The 14,691-nt window shown below is 48.3% G+C and overlaps 1 protein-coding gene across 5 annotated transcripts in view; it reads right to left on the minus strand.

The window, feature by feature from the left end:
- Positions 1-14,691, minus strand: part of MTSS1 (MTSS I-BAR domain containing 1) — a 167,724-nt gene that overhangs the window by 39,384 nt on the left and 113,649 nt on the right. The gene's annotated exons all lie outside the window — the stretch shown is intronic.

Below are 14,691 nucleotides of genomic sequence, written 5' to 3' on the forward strand. Positions count from 1 at the left end.
CCCGCGTCTCCTGCATCGGCAGGCGGACTCTCAAGCACTGCGCCACCAGGGAAGCCCGCAGGGTATGTTTTTTGATGGGTTTGGGTAACACCAGAGAGAGAAGTCCTCAAACGCAGCAAATGTTGAGTAAATTGAAATACAGCTTAGTGTTGCTGAAATTCTTGTCATACTTTTCCCTTCAGGCACACCCTTTTCTAAGATTATTTTTGAAGTTCCCTTCCTTCCTCCTCTTAGAAACAATGCTTAAATCAGCATTTACTTGGGCGTGGAGGAGGGGGAAGCAGACTGTATCTGCAGATGGTAACTCTGCACTAAGCACTGGAAAGCACAATTATAAATGTTATGAAAACACTGGGGCTCATGAAATCAGAGGGAAAAGTGTCCCCAAAACCATTGTGCTTTTTTTATTTAATTTTTTTTTTTACAGACAAGGCCTTCAAGGGGAAGCACAGGAATTTATGGCAGGTTTAACCAAATCAAGTTAATAGGAAAAAAAATTCCCTCCACTATTAGTACTTGTGACATTATTATGGGCTGTATTTTCCACTCTGCCTGCTCTCCTAGAAATGCCAGTGTGCCGCTTCACTTCCACCTGTTTTCCATTTTATTCTGCAAAACTATCAGGTTTCCAGAACCAAAAACTAAAGTAATAATGGTGATACATATTTTTTCTATATTTTATTTTAGTCTGAAAAGAAGCCTTCTGGAGCAATTCTTCCATTCTTCTAAAACAGGGTTTCTCAATCTGAACCCTACTGACACATAGGGGCAGGACGATTCTTTGTTAGGGGGCCGTCCTTTGCGTTGTAGGATGGTTTGCCGCATCCCTGGCCTCAACATACCAAAAGCCAGTAGCAGCCCCCCAGCCTGTGATATCCAAAAATGTTTCCAGACAGTACCAAGGGCTCCCTGGGGAGCAAACTCTCCCCCAGTTGAGAAGCACTTCTGTAAAAGAAACTGAGTGAGAATTAAAGGTCATCTGAGGCTGACTTACTAAATGGCCAGAAGTGTAAAATGTTGCCCCAGAGCTCCTGGCACCTGCCAGGAGTTAGTGACCACCGGAGCCTCACCATCTACACTGTAGCTTGCACCTCTCCACCCGGGAACACCAGTAGAGGGCGCTGTTTTCACATGAGCCACTTGCCTTCTGGGCTCATTTCAGGTTCTTAAAGCCTTTATTGCTTATAAGCAAGGACGAGGAACACTTAATCCGCAGGGAAATACCTCTTATTTTTCCTGGGCCTTCATTTAATTAAAAGTTAATAACCCGGCCATGCAAGGAAACGGGCACACTCATTCACAGCTGGTAAGAGTGTAAACTAGCACTTTTCTGGAGGAAAAGTTGGCAGCATTTATGAAGAAATGCCTTAAAAACAAGCCCCCTCTTTGACCCAACAATTCTACTCCTAGAAATTTTACCAGAGGAAACAATTAAGGGTGAGAGCAAATCTTTACCTATGAGGACAGTCACGGTAAATGCTGCTTACAGCAGTGAAAACTGGAAATAACATCCCATTCTAGGGAGCAGGTTGAATAAACCCTAGGACACAGCCACACAACGGACGAGCACGCAGTCACCCAAAGTGCTGGAGAGCGATGGTTCAGGTCCCAGGAAGTGAGTCGTTTGTAGAGATCTGAGGATGTGCCGGGCCCTGGGATGAGTGCTTTGCACACGTGAGCTCACTTAATCCTCCCAACAAGCCCAGGTGTGCTGGTGTTACTAACATCCCAGATAGGAAGAAAGCCTTCCGTAATTTGGCCAACGTCACCCTGCTAGTAAGTGGGATTCTATCTCAGGCCAAATCTACGGAGTCCATGCATTTAACCACTCAGCACATGGCACTTACTACAGACAAAGGGAGATGGAAAGGGCAGAGCCAAGAGCCCGAAACACTCCGCTGAGCTAACTTAACTACACACTCTTATGGATGTTGAGGCTTTACGGTCCAGCTCTCAAATTCTTGTTCCTGAGCCTAGAACTGTTGAATTGGCACCACGGGAACTAAGCTCCAATCTTTGCTAAGCTGTTAACACAGAGCTAAGTGACCGAGAGCGGCTTCGTTGATTACCCATGAGTTTGAGTCTCCTCAGAATAAACTTCTGCAGTTGGAAAAAAGATCACCTCAAAGCTCAGCTCCCTAACCCCATTTCTCTGCTCCCGATTTCTGTCAGCTTCCCAGATATTTTCCTACATTGTCACTGGTCATTTATCATCCCCAGGAAAGCCCTAGGCTTCCCAGAAACAGCTGAACTGTGGGATGAGATCAAGCAGTTTCTCAACATGCTGTGTGCAACCCACCACTGTGCTCTGCAGCACAGGGCTTCCTGTGAGAGAAGGAAGTGAAGAACCAGAGCAAACTCCCAGATCGCAGTGTCTCTGTCCAAGTGGCACGAGGGCAGGAGACAGGCAGCTGACATCCTCCGTGGACCCCAGGACCCAACCATTAGAATTTGCTGCTGATCTCAGCCACGCAGGGCCCTCTAAAAATAGCTCCATCCATGGATGTGCTTCACAGGGTCTTCTGCTCTTCCTGACCCCTTGCTAAGAACTAAAAAAAAAAAAAAAAAAATCAGCAGGTTTGAAAAAGCTTCAGAGGAAGCTGGCTTTAGTTACAATGCCAGAGCCGACATCTGGAAGAGCTCTGAGCTGACACAGAGGATATTTATGGAATCAAATGACTGCGATGTACTCAGCAGCTTTGCGAGTAAGGACAAGATCTTACTTGTTTTCTGTTTTCCCTGCACCCAGCGCTGGTACAGACTGAAGAAACCAACATGCACCACTTGGAGAGCACTTTTTGGCTATACCTGGAGGCGGAGCAAGGGACTGGGTTTGTCTCTCGTTTAACACATAAATATTTGTGTATCATCTTTGGCACACAAGAGAAGACTCAAAATGAATATAAGATCCTTATTATCTTACAAAAGGTCTATACTGATTCAAGGTCAGCCTGGAGTAACAATGGTGTCTTCGTTCTTTTTTAATCGCAGTATAGTTGAGTTACGATGTGTTAGTTTCTGGTGTACAGCCAAGTGATTCACATCTATATATTCTTTTTCAGATTCTTCTCCATTATAGGTTAGTACAAGATATTGAATGTAGTTCCCTGTGCTATACACTAGGACCTTGTTGTTTATCTAATTTTCTACTGTTGCTGTAATAAATTACCACAAATTTTAATTTTAATTTTAAAAACACATTAAATTTAAATTTATCAATATTTTAATTTAAAGCAGCACACAGCTATTATCTTACAGTTCTGGAAATTGGAAGTCCAAAATCAATTTCTCCAGGCTAAAATCAAGGTGTCAGGAGGGCTTCGTTCCTCTGGAGGCCCAGAGAAACTGTTTCCTTGCCTCTTCCAGCTTCTACCGGCCGCCTGCCTTCCGTGGCTCCTGGCACCTTCCTCCACCTTCAAAGTCAGTGGTGTCACAACTTCAGTCTTCTCTAACCTCTGCTTCTGTCTGCACATCTTCTCTGACTCTGATCCTCCTTCCTCCTTCTTATAAGAACTCTTGTGCTGTACTGGACCCACCTTAATAATCCAAGATAATCTCCCCCATCTCAAGACCCTTAGTTGAATCATATCTGCAAAGCCCCTTTTGTCACGTACAGTAACATATTCACAGGTTCTGGGGTTGAGGACGTGGGTGTTTGGAGGGGCATTATTCTGCCTACCAAAGATGAATAGGAGTTGTTAATTTGGGGAGAGTGCACGGGGCACTATGGTCCACTCTCCAGAGTCTGTCTATTCCTCCCCAGAGGATTAATCAGGGCCAATGATCTAATGCCATCCCCTTTGGCAGTGGCTGGTTCAGGGATGAGACAAAGATGGAGAGGTTGATGGGGAGGCCTTTGGGGAAAATGTCCCTATGTCCCTGATCTTTTTTTAAAAATAAATTTATTTATTTATTTATTTTTGGCTGTGTTGGGTCTTCGTTGCTGCGCATGGGCTTCAGTAGTTGTGGCACACGGGCTCAGTAGTTGTGGCACACGGGCTCTGTAGTTGCGGCACGTGGGCTCTAGAGCGCAGGCTCAGTAGTTGTGGCGCACAGGCCTAGTTGCTCTGCGGCATGTGGGATCTTCCCGGACCAGGGCTCAAACCCGCGTGCCCTGCACTGGCAGGAGGATTCTTAACCGCTGCACCACCAGGGAAGTCCCAAAAATGTCCCTGATCTTAAGAGCAACACACCGAAGAGACCCCACAGGTCATGAACTGGAAGCAGGCTGCCCAGCTGCTGTGGTCAGCCAGCTTTCTGGCCGTGGGGACACCTGCCTTAGGAGGAGGCCCGTCCTGTGGACAGAACACAGAAGGAGCCCGAGTCTCCAGTGACCTCGCTGGGCTACCAAATTAACACAGTGGGGAGCCTGCTCTCCTGGGCCTGGGGAATTTGTTTTGCAAATTCACACATCTCTTTATTTTTAAAGCAACTTTGATTTGGTTCTCTCTTTTGCCAGTTTAAAGAAGAGGGAAGGGAGCAACAGACTCGTGCTTCCTCACAGCACCAGGAACCACCCCGTGGCTAAAAGAAATACTAAGTCCATCACTCGCTGCTGAGAGAGGCTTAGATACTTTATGGCAAAAATCTTAATTCTTTTCAGTGTGATACATGTTAAGAACTTTCTCCCATAACAAGCAAAGGTTTTAATGATAAATTAGTACAAAATCAGCTGACCATCAAAACTGGGTGATCTGCAAAGGAGATAATCAGTGGAAAGAAAGAAGTAAAAAGTCTAGAGGTTAGACTATCAAAGTATGAACATGCGGGCAGAATACGATGAGTTTTGCACATGAAGACACAAATTCCACAAACATTTATTCAGTATTGTATTAGTTTTCTAGGGCTGCTGTAACAAAGTACCCCAAACTGGTTGGTTTAAAACAACCAAAATTTACTGTCTCGCCATTCTGGAGGTTAGAAGTCCCAAAACCAAGGTGTCGGAAGGGCCCTGCTCCCTCTGAAAGCTGCAGGGGAAGAATTCTTCCCTGCCTCTTCCTAGCTCTGGTGGTTACTGGCAATCCACGGCTGGGAGATGCATCACTCCAGTCTCTGCGTCTGTCTACACATGGCAATTTCCCTGTGTGTCTGTCTTCACGTGAGACATATGTGAAGGCATTCTCCTCTGCCTGTATCTGTGTCCAAATTTCTTTCTTCTTATAAAGACACCAGTTGTATTGGATTAGGGCCTACTCTAATGACCTCATGTTAACTTGATTACACCTGCAAAGACTTTATGTCCAACTGAGGTCACATTCACAGGTACCGGGAGTTAGAATGCAAGTTGTCTTTTTTGGGGGAATACAACACACCCCATAATAAGTATCTACCATACAACAAGGATCAAAGTGATTTCAAAGATGACAAAGACCTAGCCCTGGAGGGGCTCACAGACTGGCTGGGGGATTACTATGAAATGGTGCAGGGAATGTGATTGTTGCAGCAACCCTATGACGTAGGTACTATTGTTCTCATCTTATAAATGGAAAAAACTGAGGCTCTGGATGGTTAACTGGCTGAGGGCCACAGAACTGGTAAGCAGTAGAGCTAAGATCCAAGTCCTGCTTTTACGGATACCGAAAGGCTCTCTCCCACCATGACAAGCTGGAGGCATTCCCCACCGAGGACAAAGAGACACATTAAAGTCCCAAACATAATACAAACCTTTTAATGCCTATTGGGGGAGGATACAGGCAGTGGAGGGGATAAGGAGAGGAGAGCCACTGACACACTGTTCCTTCCCCCACAAAGCCTGACACGGCTACACCCTCCAGACTGCCACCTGCCACAGTGGCTTTGCAGACAGAGGCGGGCCGGTGGCATCCATCAAGTGGCATCGCCCATCCCTCCATGCTGCCTCACTTGCAGGTGGCGTCCATCTCCCCACGCAGCGGAGGACTAATGGACAGGCCAACCTGGGGTTTACAGTGTGCAGGTGGTGAACGAGGCTTGAAAAGCTGTTCTTTCAGGCTTGGCTTCTGCTGCAGGAGGGGTCAGGGCTGGAGGAAGCGAGGTGTAAGAAGTGCCCAGGTGGAAGCGCACGGCTACAATAAGGTGCTGTGCATCTTGGCCACCCCTCTGAGCGCTGATGTTGTTGGGAGGCTAATTAAGCATCAGATGGCACCCCTGGGACGGGAAAGTGCTCTCTGAAACCTCTGCAGGGGAGAGGGTCACAGGGACAGGCCCACCCAGGGCAGGTCCTGACCTCAGCACTGCTGACATTTTGGACCAGATCCATCTTTGCTGAGGGAGCTGTCCTGGGCACTGGAGGATGTTTTGGTTAGCCCTCCCCCGCGCAAGTCAAGTCGACCAGGAATGTCTCCAGACACTGTCAATCGTCCCCTGGGTGCAAAATCGCCCCCGTTGCGAAGCACTGGCCTAGGGGAACATGTGTCCACCCACGAGGAGGGGTCGCTGACTCCGGTCTGGACCTCGGGAAGCCTCAACTGACACACTCCATTGTCACGGCAGCTGCTATGCGGGCTATTAGCTGGCTGCCCACCCCCAGCTTCACAGCCTCAGACAGGCAACTCCTGTCCCCACAATGAAGAAAAGACTCCACTTGCCACTAGAGACACACTGATTTCAGAATACGAAATTGACATTCTCCACAAAGTCAATAGGCACAAACTCCCTCACCCACAGACTTAGGGACACAGGAATTCAACCAGAGGCAGGATGTGTTCAAGTCCAGAATATGAGAATACCCAAAGGATTACAAAAGAGCCCAAAGCCCACGGCAGGCAGAATCTAAGCACAGAAGTCCCACCATCTGAGTGGTTAGGAGAACTCCTCTGTGAGGCCAACAAGAGGCAGGGGAGTAAGACATTGACCTCAAACCACTCAATGGCTTGTGACTTCTCCCTGGACACCAGCTAGCAATGCACTGTCAGCCCCAAAGCGTCTCTGAAAATCTGTGACTCTGGACACCAAACAGGCACCAAGCACACCTAACCTGACAGGCACTCTCTCTCTGTGGATATGTGAAACTGCTTGCTGCACCCAGTTGTTTATAAGTTTAAAAGCTCTGGGGCTTCCCTGGTGGTGCAGTGGTTGGGAGTCCGCCTGCCGATGCAGGGGACGTGAGTTTGTGTCCCCGTCCGGGAGGATCCCACATGCCGCGGAGCGGCTGGGCCTGCGCTCCATGGCCACTGGGCCTGTGCATCCGGAGCCTGGGTTCCACAATGGGAGACGCCACGACAGTGGAGGCCCCTGTACCGCAAAAAAAAAAAAAAAAAAAAGTTCTAAGAGAGGTGGCCATGTTCCCAGGCACATAACCACCAAACATACCAAACATCAAATACAACTGCAGGTTGCCCTGTGACATATTTTTATCAGAAATCTTTTTCCAAAACATATGTTTATCCATACCCAATCTTACCTGTTGAGGTGTAAGTGGGCCCCCTCGCCTGTCCATTGATCCCCAAAAGAGTCCTGGGGGCACCTTAGCAGCTGTATCCCACCCTCTCTCTCCTCCATGCCACACACTTGGGTGACAGGCAGACCCTAAGCAGCCTGTAAGCTGCAGAGCGTCCAAAGCAGCCGCTTTCCCACTGTGGCTGATTTGGAGTCTTAGCACAAACTCCTTGGCATCTCCCGAATTAGCGTGAGGGTCAGGAGGAAAAGCAGTAGAGCCAAAGGGTTAAGAGCTTGGCTCTGAAATCAGACAATGTGGATTCAAAGCCCAGCTCCCCCACTCGCCAACTGTGTGACCTTGGGAAGGGTCTAACTTGCTTAGATTCAAATGTTGATGACTGTACTCCAAAAAAAATGGTTATGCCAATTGGTGTTTCATGTCATCTTCGTTGCACATAAATACCACATCCCAAATGCATCACCTGTAATTTCCAGTTGGGGCTTCTTGTGAAACAATCTGAGGTATCCTAGATTTTTTTTTTTTTTGTCCCCGATCTTTTACGACTGCCTCATCCATATTTAATTTGATGGCAATATATATATATTTTTTGAAAAGCAACTTATTTTTATCTTTCTAAACATTCCACTTATTCTGCAGAAACAACCAGTCTTGATTTTCACACTCCTATCCCAAAGATTTATGTACCTTATAATTAAATAATGTAATGACACACAATTGGCATATACAGGTTTGGGAACACACACAACTGACCCTTGGTTAAGCTGACAGCTCAGGTAGAAGTGTGTGGACACAGAGAGAAGCCTACTTAGCTTCGAGCTTGTTGCAGGCAGGGGTTGGTATATTTTATAGAGAAAATAAAGAGCCCTGGTTACATCGATGGGCCAATTAAGTAGGGCTTTGATGTAGCAATAATCAGCCAAGTCCTACAAAAGGGCGAAGGCCAGAGTAATTAACTCAGGCCTGGCTGGAGTGTCCATCCACAGTGATGCGTTAGCCAGCGTGTGACAGCCCTCACTTCTCCCGTATCTAATATCGCCCTTCCCCGAGGAGCTAGCTAATGGGTACACAGAAGGCAAGGTAAGAGTCCAAAGGAACAAAGCCAGAATTGTTCCGCTGGGGCTCAGGGTGGGCCGCCCCCAAATGTGCCATACTGGCATATTGATGATTTTGAATTAAAGTTACTTAAGAAATGACCAAGGCAAGAGAGACACTCTGACCCTCCTTTCTGTCTCCCTGAAAGCAGGAAAGACATCTCTCATGTGAAAGGTGCCCTCCCTGCACCTGAAAAGTAGAAGGACACCCTTTTGGCCAGAGAGGGGGAATGCAGGCCAAGAAACCTTGTTACTTCTTTCATTTACTACGCCAGAACCAAACTCTGTTTAGATTCTTCCCTAATCGGGCACACAAAACCTACATTTCTTTGTCCTGTCAATTTCTTACAAATTTATCGGGTTTTTTTGTCTAAAAAGTCTCAAAGTTGCCTGCTTTGGCCCTTTTGTTGGTCCCATTTCTATGAGACCTCCATGCACACGAATTAAAATGTGTATCTTTTTCTCCTGCTTATCTGCCTTGTGTCAGTGTTATTATTAGTGCAGCCACAAGAACTCAAGATAGGTAGAGGGGGCATCTTCCACCTCTTTCACAGTTCCTGCTTCCCTAACATCTTCGAAGACCAAAGGCCAAGAAGGAGTCGTCCAGAGGGCCCGCCGGGGAAGGATCTCCTCCTTACCAGCAGTTATGCACCAACCAAGCGGTCATTTGATGGAACTCAAAGCTGTAGCGCTGAGAGGTTCACAGTCAAGCAACTGCAGTGAGCCCATCTCTCGGTGGCCCCCACCTTCCTGGCTAACCAGCTTAAAGGTGCCCCCAGCCCGAGATCTCTCTTCGTTGTTTATTTTCATGTCACAAAGCTCAAGACCGTTGTGTCATCAGCCTCCTGATAACAAAGAAAGGAAAGGCAAGTTCCTATGGAATCCAGGACCTCTTCCGCAATGACCTGCGTCAGGGTGTGGGTTCAGCAAACAAGGAAAGAATGTCTCACTGTCCTTCCTCTCAAGCCCCTGCTCTCAGAGCCCAGAACCCTGAAATGTCAGGTGTCTTTTCACCTTGACGGCAGGCAAGAGGGCTGCCTGGGCTGCGCATCACAGGAGCCACGTCTGCGTGTAGCAGCCGCCACTCTGGCCGGCCCGGCGGGCACACCATCTACCAGCCCGGGGGGTGCCGGGGGGCCCCCACGGTTCCGCAACCGCCACGCCAGCGTCACGCCTGACGGTGAAGCCAGTGTGCTCGGGGATGCTTTCATTTCACAAGCTTAAGTCCTGGTACACGGACTGCGAAAGGTAGAGTGAGAGAGTCTCAAAGTGGCACCTGGGTGTGAGCCTGAATTCTAAGAATAAAGACGGGAACTCAATTCTGATGTCCGAAGAGGCTCAACCATGACGCCCAGCTAACGAAGACCACACTTTTCCCAAATGTTCAGTCCAAGGGACCGAGTCCAAAAGGCCATTAGATGGACCCCTACAGTGAGACCAACAACAGGGTCAGCAGGGAGCCCTCGGGCACTCCAGGCAGGGGACCAGCAGGACCTCAGGTGGAGGCCGGCACACCTGCTTGAGGTTCTAGGCAGCGGATGTTCCAGGTGACCTCCAGGCTGGATTAGATGAGCCCCCTTTACCGCTGTAAGGAAAATGACCTTATGGCAGCTGGGATGCTGGAGGAGAGACAAGGGACGTTCCTGTATTCCACAAACACTACTGTGTTCGACGCTACTGTGGTCTGACTCTTGGACTGTCAATGGAGGAGACAAGCCCTGCCCTCCTGGGATGCAGCTCATCTAAACTCGGAAGCCACAGATTTCAGGGTGACCTTAGGGCTGGGAGGTGCCTCGGAAAACTCACGAAGCAACAAACCAGTGGTTCCTTACTGCTCGGCACCCAACGCTTGCCTTTAACGAGCAGAGAAGCTCCGGATGCCCCCCCAGGAGTCCCTCACTCACTGCCGTTTCTCTTGCTCAGGGAAATGCATCCGTGTCCTTCACTGTGTCCCTGTGAGAAGGCTGGTTCCTGTTGGGGGCACTGTCATTTTCATTAAAGGTCTAAGGAGGCACTCAGGGTATTAAGAATATCAAAAAACCAAACGGCTTCTTCTGGCTTCCTCAGCGTTTTATTTTTATTCTTGGGCGCAGACAGATGGACCGCAGAGAGGTGGCATCATTTAATGCCCTGTATCTGTTTAACTACAGGGAGGGAAGGGAAAGGGACAAACAACTAGTTCCTGGTATTACGAGTTACCATACAGACCATCTATCATTCATGTCGGCCACTCAGTAGAGACACTGGTCATCCATAAATCACTGAAGAATATCCATATACCTTATGCTAGTCCTTAAAATGGTTTCAAAACGATCCAAAAACATTTCTGTATGTGCTATTTAAATCACCGAAATATTCTTGCAACAAATACACAATCTGATTTCAAGGAAACGAACGAACGAGAAATATGAATGATATTTTAAGCAGTGGAAGGATCTGTCCCTTTGTCTTCAGAGGGTTACTTAGGACAAAAGTGGAAAAACTTAAAAGATTTTCAAAAATAAACCCGGAAAGCTCCTGGACAAAGGAAGCCTGACTTCCCTTTTGCTACAATGGCAGTCCTAACCTGCTTCCATCCTCAAGGAAGAGAAAAACATGCAGAGTTTCCTGTTCAGAAACTGTACTCTTGGGCTACTGTATGTGGCTGAGATGTGTGGGACAATCCAGCTGGTGTTCATGGGGCACCTAATACTGCGCATGCAGCAAATGCTGGGGACAGGTTTTGGGAAGATGCCCTTGTGCCCACACCCGGGGTGGAAGATACTGCAAACTGTTGACAATCTTTCAGCCAATCTCACACTTCCCAGCTTCTCCCACTTCACGACTTTTCAAAAAGCAGAGGAAACAAGAAAGAAAGAAAAAAAAACTACACAGTCCCACCACCATCTGGTGGCTTCAGACCAGCAAGCACGAGATTCTGGCATGCACGGTACTGGCAGCCACAAAGACCAATATTCCTCTTCTTATGTTGCTATTTCAAAAGCAAAGTGAGACTGGTAATATGGAAACACAAAAACACGGACACGCTTGCACTTCTAGGAAAAACCCTAGTAGGAGCAAAGGCATTCCGACAGGGACTCTCTCCACCCTTCATTTCTGATGGAATGGTGCCTGGTTGAAAAGTACTGCAGGAGTGTCACCTGGGAAATGCCACCGGCTCCCCGACATCTGCCACCATGAACTCCCGCTGCCGGGGTCTGCCTCTGCTGTATGGGTGCAGAAAGATGCTCTGACTGGAGCCAGCAACTCGAGGACGCCAACACGCGCCAGCAAAGCAGATGTGGGTTGATGTGCAAAACCGCACATCGATTTCTTAGCTCATGAAATTGAACTGTCAGGCAGATAAGATGCTCTTATCTTATCAGCCACTGATCTGAGCATTACCTCCCAGGCGGCTTTCAGGGATAAATCTCAAGGTGGCTTGAGGAATATGGAAGCAGAGGGCAGTTCGTGTTTTAGGGGCCAGAGTTAAGAGCCTGAGGCACCCATCTCCCCCAAAGGGTTGAGACCCCAGAAAGCGAACCCTTGATGCCTCTTTAGCTACTCCTCTGGCTCTGCTTCTGTTGGTGACCAGACCCCTTGTGACAGAGATTATCCTTAGGACAGTTTATCCTAAAACCTCCAATATCTAGAGTCAGGTCTCAGGAAGCAATCTTGCTGCTTTCCAAATTATTAAGAGCAGCTACCATTTACTGAGCGTTGGCAATCTAACAGGCACTTGCAAGCACACTGTATTCAATTTTTTAAATCTCATGATACTCCTTCCATAGGTATCATTGTAAGGTAAGGATTATTATCCTCATTTTACAGATGAGGACAAGGGTGCTCAGAGAAGTTATGTAATTTGCCCAGGGTTGCACAGGAGAATCCAGGATTTGCATCCAGGCCTGAGTCCATAGTTAGAACTTTTAACCATCTGTGAAGACATCTCACTGTTGCTAACATGTACCAACATATTTGGTGAATGAGAAGTTGGGTTTTTGCTCTCCAGCCCCATCCTGTGATTGAAGGAAAATAAAAACCCTGCCGCCCAGACATCTGTGTTATCAGCCAGACTCAAACCACACTGCCGCCATTTCAACTGTGTGTGAGCGGGCTGGTCTGCATGCAAGGCCCTGGGATCAGGTGGGCATAGGCTGTCTCAGCATGCTTCACCTCCTGCAAGCTTCCTGTGGCACTGGGGTGCTATTTATTCGTGCAGAGGACCCTTCCCTACTTGCCAGAAGAATCTTTCCCCAAATCACCCTTTCAGCTACTGACCCATCCCAGGAAGGGCCGCTGAAGCACCGTTTCCCAGAAACGGCCACATCCCTGCTTAGCCGAATTCAGCATCCCTTGGTTTTCTACAAACACTGTGTTTCTCATAAAACAGCACATAAAGTGCATATCTTTGGACATAGTAGGTGCTCAACAAACCTGACTAAGTGGGACCTGGCAGATAGGCCAAGCTTCAAGTTCTAGGCCAGTAACATGGCTCTTCCCAATTCTCTTAGTACATCTCCCTCCTCCCCACTCTTTTCTCCATCCCTACTCCACACCCCACCCATCCCTGTAATAAGGAACCCATCAGGAGAGGTTAAGATTTAAGATTCCAAGGGAAAAGTGGCTGCACTTAGGCCAAGACTACACCCGTGGCACTGGAAATGCAGTCAGAGTTCCCTTTTGTAGCTAACTTCCTAGCCAAATTCACTTAAGATCATTCAAACAGACTTAATTACCATCCTAGTGTTTTCTTCCCCTCAGTTTCTATTTCGAATCGTACCTTCCCCCAGCGGTTTCTGAATGAATGTTTGGATGGTTTCTGACCTAAGAGTAATTGAAACTCTAACCCTGGTACAGCCAACAGGAGGCTGACTCTTACAGCCAAACTGAGAAAGCAGGTCTAAGGCTCCAGGTGGCAAGAAAGCAGCACCATGACACAACCAACGTGTCCTTAGGACCCTACAAGCCAGGCCAGGCCTGACCTCCCATCCTCCATACAGGGTGCAAACTGGTTTTAGTTCCTAGTTCCCCATCTGAGTCTCAAGGTCAAGCAGTAGTAATGTGGGTCCAAAAACTATTCCTCTCCCCGATTCCCTGAGAACTCCAACACCACGCAGACCATGCCAGGTGAAATGCAGGTGGACCAGGTGCCCTGGACAGGGAGGACAGACACGTGGAACGTGACCGTTCACCGTGTTGCATGCCCATAGGACACGGGGTTTTTTGCTGGGACAGGCTCCTACTCGTGAAGCTTCCCCACCCCTGCCAGATGTCTTCCTGCCAACAGAGAAACGGCAACTCTGGGGCCAGAGAAATGAGGAGGCTTTGGGAGCATCAGACAACATTTGAGGGAAAAGTGGCTCAATGGAAGCTGAGAGCGGGTCACAGAGTGGTCCTCGGTTCCCATTGGCCTCCATCGCTCCCCATGCCTGGGACAATAAGAAGCCTGCAGGGGACTCAGTATAAAAAGGTGGGTGTGGGGCTTCCCTGGTGGCGCAGTGGTTGAGAGTCCGCCTGCCGATGCAGGGGACACGGGTTCGTGCCCCGGTCCGGGAAGATCCCACATGCCGCGGAGTGGCTGGGCCCATGAGCCATGGCCACTGAGCCTGCGCATCCGGAGCCTGTGCTCCGCAACGGGGGAGGCCACAACAGTGAGAGGCCCGCGTACCGCCAAAAAAAAAAAAAGGTGGGCGTGGAGTCATGTTTCTCCTCTGCCTTGCACAGGACTAGCAGCTCAGAGGCCTCCAGCACTGGCACTTAAGGATGGGATAATGGAGGGAAGGAGCGAATAAGGGGGCCAGGTGATCGCTAGCTCACCTCCCTGTTCCCATGCATATACACATGTTGTCACATTTGTAGCACTGTCCTGGGTTTATTACTTCTTGGGCCTGTGTCCCCCATTGATAGGGGACCTCCAGTGACAGTTTCTGAACCACCCCTGAATTCCCAGTGTCTGGCAAGATACATGACCCATCTTTGACTCAACAGATATTTTGCAGATAAAGCAAAAAAAAAAAAAAAAGAAAAAGTTTAATAATTGGATAATATCCTATTCTGAAGAGCTGAGCTAAATCTTAGCTCCCAGGAGAGGGTGCTAAGAGGTTCCTTTTGAGTATTAGACTCACCCCTGGATCCACTCTGCCATGATGTGAAGACAAAAGGGAACAGGGGTTCTGGATGGAAAAGGTGTGAATTCTGGGAGTCCTGCCTGGTTTAAGGTTCAATATCGTCTAGGGAAAG

This window comes from Lipotes vexillifer, unplaced genomic scaffold (assembly GCF_000442215.2).
Source record: "Lipotes vexillifer unplaced genomic scaffold, Lipotes_vexillifer_v1.1 scaffold84, whole genome shotgun sequence".
Taxonomy (NCBI): Eukaryota; Metazoa; Chordata; class Mammalia; order Artiodactyla; family Lipotidae; genus Lipotes; species Lipotes vexillifer.